A 14,336-nucleotide genomic window follows, 5' to 3' on the forward strand; every position below is an offset into this window, starting at 1 on the left:
GTGATACTCTTCAAACTGGGCTTAGGAAGCATTGGGTACTAAACACCCAGTAGCGGATACTTAGAGTTAGTAGTGACAAAAATGGCTGCCATATATTCATTCCATAAGTGTTTATTGAACACCTGCTCGGGGTCAAGTTCTGTGAAAGTAGTCCAAGGGTCACATGGAAGGCATGGAATCTGAGCTAAACAGAGAAATAAGCTTGAGGAATACTATGGTGAATCCTTCCTTCCTCCATTTTCCATAGGGAAGAACATTTATTTAGTGCCCAAAAGTTCTTGTTTTAGATTCACTGGGCTGCAATAATAAACTACAGCAAACTTCAGGGCTTATAGCAGCACAAACTCTCTGCTTTCACAGTTCTGGAGGCTAGAAGTCTGAAATCATGATGCCAGCAGGGCCATCTTCCCTGTAACTGCTCCAGGGATAATCTCTCCTTTCCTCTTCTGGTTTCTGGTAGCTTCTGGTGACAGCAGCACTGTGTTCCTGGCCTCCGTCTTCACATGGTCTCCTCTGTGTCTTTTTGTCTGTCAACTCCTTTTCTGCCTTTAATAAAAACACTTGTTATTGGATGTAGGGCCTACCCTAATTCAAAATGATTTCTTCTCAAGATCCTTACCTTAATTCTATTTGCAAAGATTCTTATTCCAAATATAGTCATGTTCCATGGTTCCAGGCGGAAATATCTTTTGGCAGCCATTATCAATGCATTACACCATAGATCCACATTCTCCATCTTCTGGAACATGCTATAAAACTCTGCCAAGTTCGGGCTTTTCTGTATAGATGATGAAGCAAAGGAATAGGATGGACTATCATCTTTATAATAAAATTATTCTCACTAGGTTGTTTTTCATAAAATTTAGGCTGCCTTCCAGCTCCATCTCTCTGAGCAGTGCTTTGAATCTAGAAACCTGCATTTAACTTTCTTCTCTGCCCCTTCGCCTGCTGTGAGAGTTTGGGCAAGTGATTTAACCTCTATGGGATTCAGGTACCACACATGTAAAGTAGAAATAATGAAGCTGGATGTAAAGGGTTGTTGTGAAGATTAAAATGACACCACATGTGTAAAATATTGAGTTTCCAAACAGACACATCACAAACCTTTGTATATGGACAGTATTTTCATCCCTTGCTTTTACTGACTTATAGTCTCAGTCTTGGTTTCTCTCACTGGCCATTGACAGAAAATCACATCGCTGAGCATAGATTTAGCTTTAACTCTCTGAAAGCAATTTCATCTATTTCAAAGTTCATATGCAGTAGCTAACTCTTGGTCCCATGTCCTGCCAAAAAAGGTGAGGCTAAATCTGTCATTCTTAGAGTTTCCATGCATTTCTCCAAGGCCATTCTCCTAGCCTGTTTGGAATCTGTTTAATTTCTTTGTTTGAATTAATGGTTCCAAAAGGCCAGAATAGCAGTTCATTCTTGAGTCTTGCAGCCCACACTGCACCTGAAATGGGGTGGGTGTCAGGATGTGTTCGCTGTCAGCCTCCATTTCAAAATAACTAAAAGATGTCCATTCTCCATGCTTATTTCCTCTTTTTTTTCCTCTCAACATTAAACATTGTATTTCCTTCTCTGTTCTTCATAAATGTGTTTTTAAACCCCAGACAATCCTCTTCCTTCACCCTGCACATGCAGCATATTTCTTTACCTTATCTATCCACTTACTGCAGAGCAAAGCCCAGAATTACAACAGGACTGGGCTGAGCACCAGGTACAGCTCTGCCGTCTTCCACTTGCTCTGTGCCCTGAGAGGAAGCTGCTCACAATGGTTTATATGAATGGGCAACCATGCCCTTGGGCTTTGGGTCATGGAGGTGCATTTTGGAGGGTGGTCGTGGGGAGAGTAGAAGAGGGGGAGCAATAGTAAGACCTTAAAACCACCAAGAAAACAAAGTTGGAGATTTTATTTTCCTGGCTCCTTTGGGGCTGAGGTGCCCAAGTTTGCTGATCCCACTCCCAAATCCCCAGCTCTTGCCAAAGGTCCTTTAAAGCAATTCTCTCATTAGGTGCTAGAACCACTTCCTCCCCTCTTGCCTTCTGGCCTGTGGGTGATAACAGGTCCCTGCTATCACCAGCACCCAGAACCGAGCCATCCCTCCTTGCCCTCCTTAAACCTTGACCACATCATCGTAACAAGTTTCTTTCCAAATATTTCCTCAAATTCCTCAACTTGATTATGTCATCTTTTTGCTGCTTTCACTCTAGAAGACACAGTAATTACTGCTGCAAGTGGCACCAGAAAAGAGATCCTCAAAATTATGATGATGCTGCAGGTCACACATGCCCCCGTTCCGTCCTCCCACCAAGAAGAGGCTATTTGTGTGTTTCCAAATAGGCCAACATCTTAATCAAAATGGGATTCTGGGATTGGGATGCCAGTATATTTGGAAACACACAAAGAGCCTCTTGCTGGTGGGAGGATGGGAAGGGATATCTGTAACCTGCAGCATCATCATGACAATGAAATTATCATCCGTAAAGGCATGGTGGAAAATGCAAGTGCAGAGCAAAGTATTGACAGAGACAAGAAAATGGAAACCATGAAAGTGTGACTCTGTAGTGCTCACCTCACCCCCGTGGAAGCTCGTGCTTCTGGACTTTTTAAGCACATGATTAAAATCAAGTGCTTGGCTGCTCTAGCTGTCATCAACTGAGGTTTTTACTGTTGTATTGTGCGTGCGCGTGCACACGTGTATACACACATACACAGTAGGCCTACACATGTTAGCAAAGGATCAGAGGGGTAGAAGAAAGAAGGAAAGGAGAAAAGCAAACAAACCAAAGATTTGTGGGAGGTTTGTCGAAACTCTCAAAGCTTGTAAGCAGCCACATGTAAACCCAGACCCCTCACCCCGCACATGCCATTCTTTCTGCTCTCCGCACCTGCCCCTTTCAGTGAATATAGGTTGTCTCTGTAGATGCTATCAAATCAGTCTTGGCTGAAACTGTTCTTAGTGCTCTCATATCCCTAAATAAAGTGTTGTAGTGGAAAGATTAGAATCCAAATTGGTCTTTTCTATTTGTGGCTTTCAAAGGATAGGCTTGTTTCCCTGGATGTTCTCCATGTGGGCAACATCATCCCTGATACAGCATATCAAACATTTAATCTCCAAATGCTGCCCTTTATCTCTGACTCTCTCCGTAAACATCATTGCTACTTTTGAAGGAGCACACCAAGTACTTAAGACCCTTTGATGAAAGGCCCCTAATTGAATTCTTTGAATAATGAGTAATTATTATCCTTTCATGAGAAATATTCTGGGCAGTGCCCCATAATGGGACTTGACAACATCTGAGAAGAGGGTAAAGTTAGATTTTCCAAACCAGGGTTGCTCATAATTAGTATAGACAGGACCATTAGCAAGCTCCATGTCCCCCACTTACAAGAGGAGCACATGTTAGATTGTCTCAGGAAATAGTGCGGATGAGACGTGCAGAGAAACTCTAAGCCAGCCAGGGATAACTGGATGCAGATGTCACACAGAAGGACTCCTTCTGGAGTCAGAAGACCCTCACACAAATCTCAGGACTGTCTGTGACCTTGGGCAAATGATAACACTTCTGAGTTTCAGTTTTCTTATCTGTAAAATGGGAATGAGTTAAAATTTGACAACTACATGAGGAACTGTTGTATTTTTAAAAATACTGTTTGGGTGCAAGTTATTCTCATTGCCATTATCGTTGCAACATGATGATTCTATGTAGCAACATGGATTTAGAATCTGCTTTATTTTTTTGGCTTGATTATTGGATTTTGTTAGTTGCTCATCTTATATGGCCTAATCCCAATTACTTTAGGCATACCAATTCAGTAAAAAAGCAGTGTGCCATAATGTTCTCTGTCTTTCTCTCCTCTCTCCATCATCCCTCTTTCCTTCTTTTCTCCCTTCATTTACATTTCTAAATCCTCCTACTGGAATGACCAAAGCAATTTCTTGACATTTTTACTAATATCAAACATAATTTCAGTTAAGTATCAATCATCCTATGTAGCAAACCTTCTTAAATTCGGTGGCATACTTTGTAATAATAAAAATAACTTCTTGTTCACTTGTCTATGTGTTGGCTCGAGTTTGGCTGATCTAGGCTGGGCTTAGCTCCAAAATATAGGCCTGCTTCACTAGTCTCTCATCCTCTCTGAACAAGCAGGTACACAAAGTATGTTCTTTTCATGGTAAAAGACAAGTATGCAAAGAGAAATTCTTACCATGTGAACATGTATTATGCTATTGCTCAAAAAAATATTTGTAATTGATTAAAGCAAGAAATATGGCTAAGTCTTAAGTCAAGGGCTGAGGAAATGTAATTCACTCACCGTGGCACCAGAGCTAATCACGTGACAACCTTCAACTCAATGGATTGGCAGGGAATTAATATTTGCTGAGCAATAATCTAATCCACCCCAGATAATAGTATTTAAATTTTTTTGCCGGACTTATACAAGAAAAAGAGCAAAGTTTAATTGCATTTCTTTAATAGCTTCTGAGAAAGGCTTTTTATATTATGATCTTAGAAAACATTTCTTGCATATCTTTTTTCTTCAGTTAATCTTTTGTGTTGTTTCTGTGGGGGGTATCTTTGTTAATGAGTTGTTAGAGAACTTTAAAAACTGAGGCTATTCATCAATTCATGGATCTAGGCAAGTTATGGGTTATCATCTGCTTTTTAATTGTGTATGTAATGCTTTAATATGTAAATTTAATTTTTTTCTATTCTATATTCAATTCTATGATATTTTTGTTTATGATTTCTGCCTCAGATACAATATTTAGAAAGACTTTTCCTATCACAAGATCATACACTTATATTGCTTCTAGTTCTATTTGGTTTTTATGGTTTTATTGCTTATATTTACCTCAACAGGATTTTTTTCTCTAGTACAGTTTTGAGAAAGAGATTCTTCTATATTCCCAAATAAATAACTATATTTTATGTTTAAGATGAGCCTTAAAGAAGGAATTTACCAAGGAGGTGAATAGGCTGTACTGAGGGGGAGATGATTAAGGAAATTAAGGTGACCCAGAGCACAGGGGTCTGCATGAGCAAAGCCAGTGTCTACCAACAAGGCGTTCCCAGAGAGCTTAAATGTTCACCACTGGGGCATTGGCTTGGTATGGGGCAGTGGCACCAGAGGCCAGGGGCTAAATCAAGGTGGGCTCAAGGTCTTGATGAGGAGCCCAGAGTTTACTTCAAGGGCAACAGACAGTCATCTGGCAGTATCATCTGCTCTGGGCACCTGCCAGTCACTTATGACTCCAAGGACCCCTCCAGCAGGAAGCAATTTAGAGCTCTAGCCCCAAGACCGGACAGTCTATTCTTAACAACCAGCTTCTCTTTTTCTGCTAACTGAGAAAGAAAGAGCACTCTGTTGCGCACAAGTCACTCACCAAACTGAAGCCTTGGCTCTGAAGAAGAGCTCAGAGATGTCATTGGGAGAGGAAGCCAATCTGTTTGCTGCCCCCAGAAAAAGAGGTCCACCTCTAGTAAAAGAGTTCCACCTTTAAGACAGCAAACAAAACGAGTGTCTTGTCCTGACTGCCTAAGATCAAAAGACTGACACCAAAATGTCAATGAAAACTTTAAGAACAGTGATGTCATGATGCTTCTAGGGTATTAGGTTGATTCAATCAAAATGTAGCACCCTGGTGAATCCGTGAAGAAAAATTCACATTTGGATGAGCAGTTCCCACAGATGCCAATGATTCAATCACAAAGCATTAACTGACCAGTGGCATGGGCTGACAGTGAGGCTGAGAATTCTGGGACTCATATTGCCAACCCTAAGGTGGACACAGTCTAGTTGGTGAGACAGAAGTATATACAAATCATGCTGAGGGCTTGTGCTAAAACAGAAATCTAATAAAAGTTGTACAGGGTTAAGCAAGAGAGTGAAAGAGAGAGATTGATTGTGACCAGGCAATCAGGGCTGCCTTCCTGGAGGTAGTGGCATTTAGGAATGCCTAGATTCATTCTCAGAATAAAGTAATAATAATAACAGCAACAAGAGCACATTTCTTGTTGGGCTCAGTAAAAACTGAAAATGCAGCTCCTTTAATCAAAATACAGGAAAAACAGTGCCATTAGAGGTACTAAAATTAAAGCTTTTTCCTTTCTTCTATGGTCTCTGTCTCTCAACTTGTCATATTTTTCATTTGCTATTTAACATTCTTCTCAGTAAAAGAAAATTAACATTTCAAATTATTAGCATGAATTTTCCCATTTTCTTCATATTGTGCAATACCAGTTTTCAATGTTGGTATAAGAATATTTATACAATTCATATTTTGTAACTCCTATGTAAGTATATATTTCATTCTGACCACATATAGTGGAAATGATACACAAAACTAACTCAACTGTTTTTCTCTTAGTTCTTTGTTTTGGCATATTCAACCAACACCTTCTGTCTTCAGCTTGATGAGTAAGGAAGGACTGAAAGGTAAAGGAACTAAGTATGATTGCCCTCTCTTTTCCTTTCCTTCTGTGTCATCATTTTCAGCATAAATTGTTGTCTAATACAGGGAAGAAACAGGAGTAGGAAAGGATGTAATAGGGTTACTTAGTCTTTTGTGTTTCTTTAAATGACACATTTCTGTGCTTGAAGCAAGTTCTGGTCAAAACCAAAGCATGGTCTCTCTGGTTTGTCAGCATCTCTACTTACTCAAAGGTGTACACTCTTACCTCGTGCTGACTTTGAGTTTCATTGAACTACCATGCAACGCAAATCTAGAATTCTGTGTTCATGGGGATTTGATGTGCTCTATGGCATGGGTGTCAAAGAATGATGGGCATACCTCTTGCTTTTGTCTTCAGTACTCAAAGCACGCTCTGTTGTACCATTGAATGCCACTTACAAAACACAAGCTGAGATATAAAGTTATTAAGAATTTCGAGACAGTAACAGCAAAGAATTAAACCCAGCAAGGAGCTCTTCTGAGAACCAGGTTCTGCATGACCCCACAGGTCACTCATTCACAAAGCTGGCCGTAACAACAGCTCTCAGTTTGGGACTAAGCATGTAGACTTGGCACCATGCTGTGTACTCTTATACAAATTATCTTATGTAATTCTCACAGTAACCTTATAATTATCCTCATTATATGAAAAAGAGAACCAAGAGTTAGGAGGATAACTATCTTGACTAATATCCCATAGCTGGAAAAAGACAGAATTTTACTTAGACTCCCAATGTCTGACCTTGTAGTCCAAGCCCTGGTTCCTGTTCTCTCCTCTTGGGGGTAGAACCAACAGCAGAAGGCCCTTTTAAACAGAGTGGGGATAATTTGAGCCTGATTATGTGTGCTTCTGCATTGGCCATCACAGAGGGGTTTACACACTCATCATTTACTCAGCATCTTATAGAATATTTGGGTTAAACTGGTATTTCAGTTATTTTTTAGGGTAGAGTGGAACTATCCCTTTTTTCTTGTTTTCACCAAACTTTACTTATTCTATTTCCACTCTGAGAGAATCCCATTAATTCTGTGAGGTTCAGAAACAATAATTCTTAGTATGTAAGGTCACTGTGAGAATCAATAGGTATACACGTGCCATCGTGGTTTGCAGCACCCAGCAACCTGTCCTCTACATTAGATATTTCTCCTAATGCTATCCCTCCCCTACCCACTAACCCCCTGACAGGCCCCAATGTGTGAGGTTCCCCTCCCTGTGTCCATGTGTTCTTATTGTTCAACTCCCATTTATGAGTGGGAACATACGGTGTTTGATTTTCTGTTCCTATGTTAGTTTGCTGAGGACAATGGCTTACAGCTTCATCCATCTCCTTGCAAAAGACATAATCTCATTAATTTTTATGGCTGCATAGTATTCCCTGGTGTATATGTGCCACAATATCTTTAGCCAGTCTATCATTGATAGGCATTTAGGTTGGTTCCATGTCTTTGCTATTGTAAATAGTGCTATAATAAACATGTGTGAGGCCAGGTGCAGTGGCTCACACCTATAATCCGAGTAACTTGGGAGACCGAGGTGGGCGGATCACCTGGGGTGAAACAAGCCTGGCCAACATGATGAAACCCCATCTGTACTAAAAATACAAAAAATTAGCCAGGCATGGTGGTGGGTGCCTGTAATCCCAGCTACTTGGGAGGCTGAGTCCGAATAATCATTTGAACCTGGGAGGCGGTGGTTGCAGTGAGCCGAGATTGTGTGACTGCATTCCAGCCTGGGCAGCAAGAGCAAAACTCCATCTCAAAAACAAAACAAAACAAAACAAAACATAACATACATGTGCATGTGTCTTTATAACTGAATGATTTATATTCCTTTGGGTATATGCCCAGTAATAGGAATGCTGGGTCAAATGGTATTTCTGGTTCCTGATCCTTAAGGAATTGCCATACTGTCTTCCACAATGGTTGAACTAATTTACATTCCCACCAACATTGTAAAAGTGTTCCTATTTCTCCACAGCCTTGCCAGCATCTTTGTTTCCTGACTTTTTGTTAATCACCATTCTGACTGGCATGAGATGGTATGTCATTGCGGTTTTTATTTGCATTTATCTGATGATAAGTGATGTTGAGCTTTTTTTCATGTTTGTTGGCCACATAAATGTTTTCTTTTGAGAAGTGTCTGTTCATATCCTTTGCCCACTTTCTGATGGGGTTGTTTTTTTCTTGTAAATATGATTAAGTTCCTTGTAAATTCCGGATATTAAACCATTGTCAGATGAATAGACTGCAAAAATTTTCTTCCATTCTGTGGGTTGCTTGTTCACTCTGATGATACTTTCTTTTGCTGTGCAGAAGGTCTTTAGTCTAATTAGACCCCATTTGTGAATTTTGGCTTTTGTTGCAATTGCTTTTGATGTTTTTGTCATGAAGTCTTTGCCTATGCCTGTTTCCTAAATGGTATTGTCTAGGTTTTCTTCTAGGGTTTTTATGGTTTTAGGTTTTACGTTTAAGTCTTTAATCCATCTTGAGTTAATTTTTGTATAACAGGTAAGGAAGGGTCCAGTTTCCATTTTCTGCATATGGCTAGCCAGTTTTACCATCACCATTTACTGAATAGGAGATCCTTTCCTTATTGCTTGTTTTTGTCAGGTTTGTCGAAGATCAGATGGTTGTAGGTTTGTGGTGTTATTTCTGAGGTCTCTGTTCTGCCCCCTTGGTTTATGTCTGTTTTGGTACCAGTACCATGCTGTTTTGGTTACTGTATCCTTGTAGTATAGTTTGCAGTCAGGTAGTGTGATGCCTCCAGCTCTGTTCTTCTTGCTTAGGATTGTCTTGGCTATATGGGGTCTTCATTTGTTCATTCGTTCACTTATGTATTGAATCACTCAACATATTTTTGCTTGTCATCCCTGTCCCTGGTATGTGTTAGGTGCTGTGCATACAAATTTATTGAGTAAGTCTGACAAATAGTGACACAGTCTGCTACTCAATCATTCCAGTTAGCTGTACTCTTATAATTTGTATAAGAGTACACAGCATGGTGCCAAGTCTACATGCTTAGTCCCAAACTGACAGCTGTTGTTACGGCTAGCTTTGTGAATGAGTGTTTACACCTGTCATTCTATAATTTTTTATTTATATTTCTACCTTTTTTTTTTGAGACAGAGTCTCACTCTGTCACCCAGGCTGGAGTGTAGTAGCACAATCTTGGCTCACTGAAACCTCTGCCTCAAGTGATCCTCCTGCCTCTGTCTCCCAAGTAGCTGGAATTAAAGGTGCCCATCAGCAGGCCCATCTAATTTTTGTATTTTTAGCCGACATGGGTTTTTACCATGTTGGCCAGGCTAGTCTCAAACTCCTGACTTCAAATGATTCACCCGCCTCAGCCCCGCAAAGTGCTGGGATTATAGGCATGAGCTACCCCACCTGGCTTAGCCTATAATTATTAATAACATGCCTTTTACTTTCAAAATAGTTGAGGTTTGGAAGATAAATCATATGGTCTCATACTATGATGGCACTGTATGTAAGATGCATTGGCTGATTAATAAAAATAACATTTAAGGATGTAAGCTCTTTCAGGGCAGGGGTTTTATCTGTTCCATTTGCTGCTTTGTCCACTGCTTAACCCTGCCTCATCAAAACCATCTGGCATACAATAAAGGCTCAATAAACATTTGTTGAATGAATGAGTAAAAATGCAGCCTGGGGAGTCAGTGCAAAGAAGGTTTGTACTAGATTTGAGACATGAAGGCTGGGGAAGGAATTTTTCATGTGAGAACAGATGGAGGGAACAGTGTTTGCAAAAATAAAAGGGGATGACAAAGCATGCCTGTGTAGGGGGCTAGACACCATCTGATGTTGCTGGCCCACTCAAATTGCAAGCTCTAAAAAGATAAAGTGAAACCACCAGAGAACAGAACCCCAGAACCTAGAGAGTTTACTTTAGGAGAGAGTATCAACGTGATTCTGAAGATAATGGGAACAGGGGGCTTCAGAAGCTTTTAAACAAATGACTACTTTGCATATTTAAGAGGATCATTTTGGCTGAAGTAGTATGAAGGATTCAGGGTGGGAAAAAATGGTGTTTGGAAGACCTGTTAGAAGACTGTGTGAGGATCAGTTGGAAGAATTTTTATTAATCTAAAGCTTTGCTGGACTCTGCTGCTCCATAGGGAATTTTTCACAGATCTCTGGCATGACGAGAACAATAAAGCCTATACTGAATTCATTTCATTTACTAAAACTCAATGCACTAAATTGAAAAGAACACACTTTTGATGCTGACATGATAATTACACATGTATACCATGTGTATCAAATATCAGTATCAAAATATCAGATATAACCCCAAAATGTGTACAATTATTACACATCAACTAAAACATTAAAAAATAACACATTTTGAAATTATATTGTAAACATTTTTTTCAACACTAAATCTATCGTTTGTTTTACAAAACACTGGTGATGGTGGATAATGTACTTTTAAAATATTCTTATTTTGGTAAAATAGAACGATGCCATTTTTAACCAATAGTGACCCTAATAATCCCTACAATTGGTACAGTCCCTACAATTTGGGGGAAATTTTACACAACCAGTAAATCACTAAGTTTATTCTCTTTGGCATAGAGAAGAGTTGATAAATATCTGAACTCAGGAAGTGGCAGTGGGGTTGCAAATAAGAGATGAAAGTTTTGAGAGATGTTTAATAAATAAAATGAATAGGCAATGGTTGGTACAATATCAGGTATAGGCACTTTTAATTCAAATATCTGGATGCTTCAAGTGCAATTATAAGTTCTTGTTCCTAGTCCAAACAATGCAAATAATTCCCTTGGCTCTCCATTTTTGTTTCCATGTGTAGCTATTTCCTGCATTGAAACAATCATATTTTTTCCTTGTTGAATATAAATATTTCCATCTCTTGAACGAGTAAGAGAAAAAGTGATATGTAAAGCCACGCTCATACATATCATCTGGCACTATACATTCCAGCAACAAAACACATTCCTTTTTTGTATAATAGCATGCCACTTGATATATGTTGATTTATGTAAACGCTTGGGAAACCAGAGTTCGGTTTACATTTTTGAATGATTTCTGCACTCTTTAAAGAGAGTATCTTTCAAAGACGAATGACCCAGGGGCCAATATTCATCTTTCAGATTTCAATTTTACTCAGCAGAGAGAAAGGTTGCTGCTGCTAAATCATTGTCTCTTATGAGCTCTCTATTGGGACCATGAAGCTTTATTGGAGTAAATAGGCTAGTTTCTGCTCACAGAACCCCTCCACCTCCTAGCTCTCTAATCTAGCTGTCTGCAATTCCTTCAGTAAGACAAAGTGGGAATCATACTTATTCAACAGTTATTATCACTGTTAACTGCGAGACCCCCTTTGACATGAGTGTTGTAATGGAGAATTATCCATCTGAGAATATCTCCACACTTGTCAGTCACCTTCAGAAGTAAGATACAGATGCCACGTGTTTGTTTTTATTTGTTTTGGTTTTATTTGTTTGTTTATTGTTGTTTTCCTGATGAGTGGAGAACAAGCTGCCGAAACTTAAGAACTCACTGTCTTGAAGACTTCTACCCTGAAGCTACGGACAAAAGATACAAGAATATATAGGACATGTTAAAAGAAGAAGGGGAAGAAAAAAAAAAACTTCTAAATCAAAGGGGCAGGACAACAATTATGTAGCTGCGGTCACTCATGCAATGGGAAAGTAAAGCTCAGATCTTGTTTGGGACTAGCACCAGCAGTCTGGATAGAAGACAGAACCATGGACGGAGACTGATCACACCCATGGGGGAAGGAGGAGAACACCTGGGGAGAGAACAAGCAGAGAAGATGAGATCATGATTCATCTTCTGAACCAGGAAGCTGAATTTGTGAGCTGTGTAAGGCAGCACAGTCCACAGGTAGCTGCCAACACCAAGGCCACCACTGTGATCTAAGATTAAGAAATGGGGAAGGCTCGGAGACAGCCCAGCCAGAGACCAGGAAGAGTCCTGCTTCAAAGACCCAGGATCAGAAAAGTCTGTCATCAGGAAAAGGAAGAAGCAGCAGAAGATGAATGTTGGGGGTAATGAGGGAAAGAACCCAGATAATGGAGGTGCAGGGGCCAGGCATGGTGGCTCACACCTGTAACCCAGCACTTTGAAAGGCCGAGGCTGGTGGATCACCTGAGGTCAAGAGTTAGAGAGCAGCCTGCGCAACATGGTGAAATCCTGTCTCTACTAAAAATAAAAAAATTAGCTGTGCATGGTAGCCCATGCCTGTAGTCCCAGCTACTTGGGAAGCTGAGGCATGATAACCACTTGAACCCGGGAGGCAGAGGTTATAGAGGTTACAGTGAGCCAAGATCATGCCACTGCACTCCAGCCCGGGTGACAGAGCAAGATTCTGTCTCAAAAAAAAGAAAAAAAAAAAAAGAGTAAATTATCCTAGTCCAGCAGAGGCTCTAGTGCTAGGAGAACCAGGAGTACAAGATCAGTTTCTAAGAAGTGTGTCTGAATCCACTCCAGGCTTCTAGTGGTCCCTTCTCAAAAAGATTCCCTAGCAGAGTTGCCGTAAAATGAAGTATGTTTCTTCCTGCCCATTGATGCCTCAGGACACCTCAGCAGAAAACCTCTCTGTTTTTTGTTTGTTTCTTTTTTAAAGACTGGGTCTCACTCTGTCACCCAGACTGGAGTGCAGTGGCAAGATCATAGCTCACTGTAACCTCAAACTTGTGGACTCAAGGGATCCTCCCACCTCAGCCTCCTGAGTAGCAGGTACTAAAGGTGTGTGCCATCACACCCAGCTAAATTTATTTTGTGCAGAGATAGGGTCTCATTATGTTGCCCAGGCTGGTCTTGAACTCCTCGCCCCAAGTGATCCTCCCCACCTTGGCCTTCCATAGCTCTGGGACTTCCCAATTTTTTTTAATTTATTGTTTTTAGTGATAGAGTCTTGCTATTTTGCCCCTCAGTCTGTTCTTCACCTCAAGTCACTCCCCTTAATGTCACTGATTTGGATCTGTCACTTTGGAGTCATTCTTATTTTTCTGCCTGACTTCTTCGACTTGATTCTTCCCTATTGGAATTGGTTTCTCTCTCACCACCCCTTACCAGTAGACTTAACGCTCCATGAAGCCCAGGATCACCTCTGTACTCCTCACTGTTTTTCCCAGTACCTGGTGGTATATCCCTAGCAGAGTGAATGGGTGAATGATTACACATTTTGACATTATTCTTTAAACAAGTATTGATATCTCTGCTAGAATAAAAAAAATCAACTCTGCTGCCCCTTTGCTTAGCACAAAGGTGACATCTATTCTTTTTTTTTTTTTTTTTTTGTGACAGAGTCTTGCTCTGTCATTCATGCTGGAGTGCAGTAGCATGATGTCTGTTTACTGCAACCTCTGTCTCTTGAGTCCAAGAAATTCTCCTGCATTAGCCTCCTGAGTAGCTGGGACCACAGGTGTGCACCACCACACCCGGCTAATTTTTGTAGTGCTAGTAGAGACAGGGTTTCACCATATTGGCCAGGCTAGTCTCAAAGTCCTGACCTCAGGTGATCAGCCCACCTCAGCCCCCCAAAGTGCTGGGATTACAGACATGAGCCACCATGCCTGGCCGACATCTATTCTCTATATCAGAAACCTTCACCTGTAATGATAATTTAGAAATATGGACAAGACAACAGTGAGCAAGATAGCAATCCCAGGAATAAATCAGGGGAAAGATACAATCCCAACCACCATAATCCCAGTTGATGAAATTTCCAAAGAACGAAACCCCCAAAATCTAAAATCTTGAAAATATAATTCTGGAAAAGCATAATTTAAAAATCATTTAAAATACATTCACTTACATGTTTAAAAGGGGATTTAGTTGAGAACCATATAAAAATAAAACAGA

Source organism: Pan troglodytes, chromosome 3, assembly GCF_028858775.2.
Source record: "Pan troglodytes isolate AG18354 chromosome 3, NHGRI_mPanTro3-v2.0_pri, whole genome shotgun sequence".
Lineage (NCBI taxonomy): Eukaryota > Metazoa > Chordata > Mammalia > Primates > Hominidae > Pan > Pan troglodytes.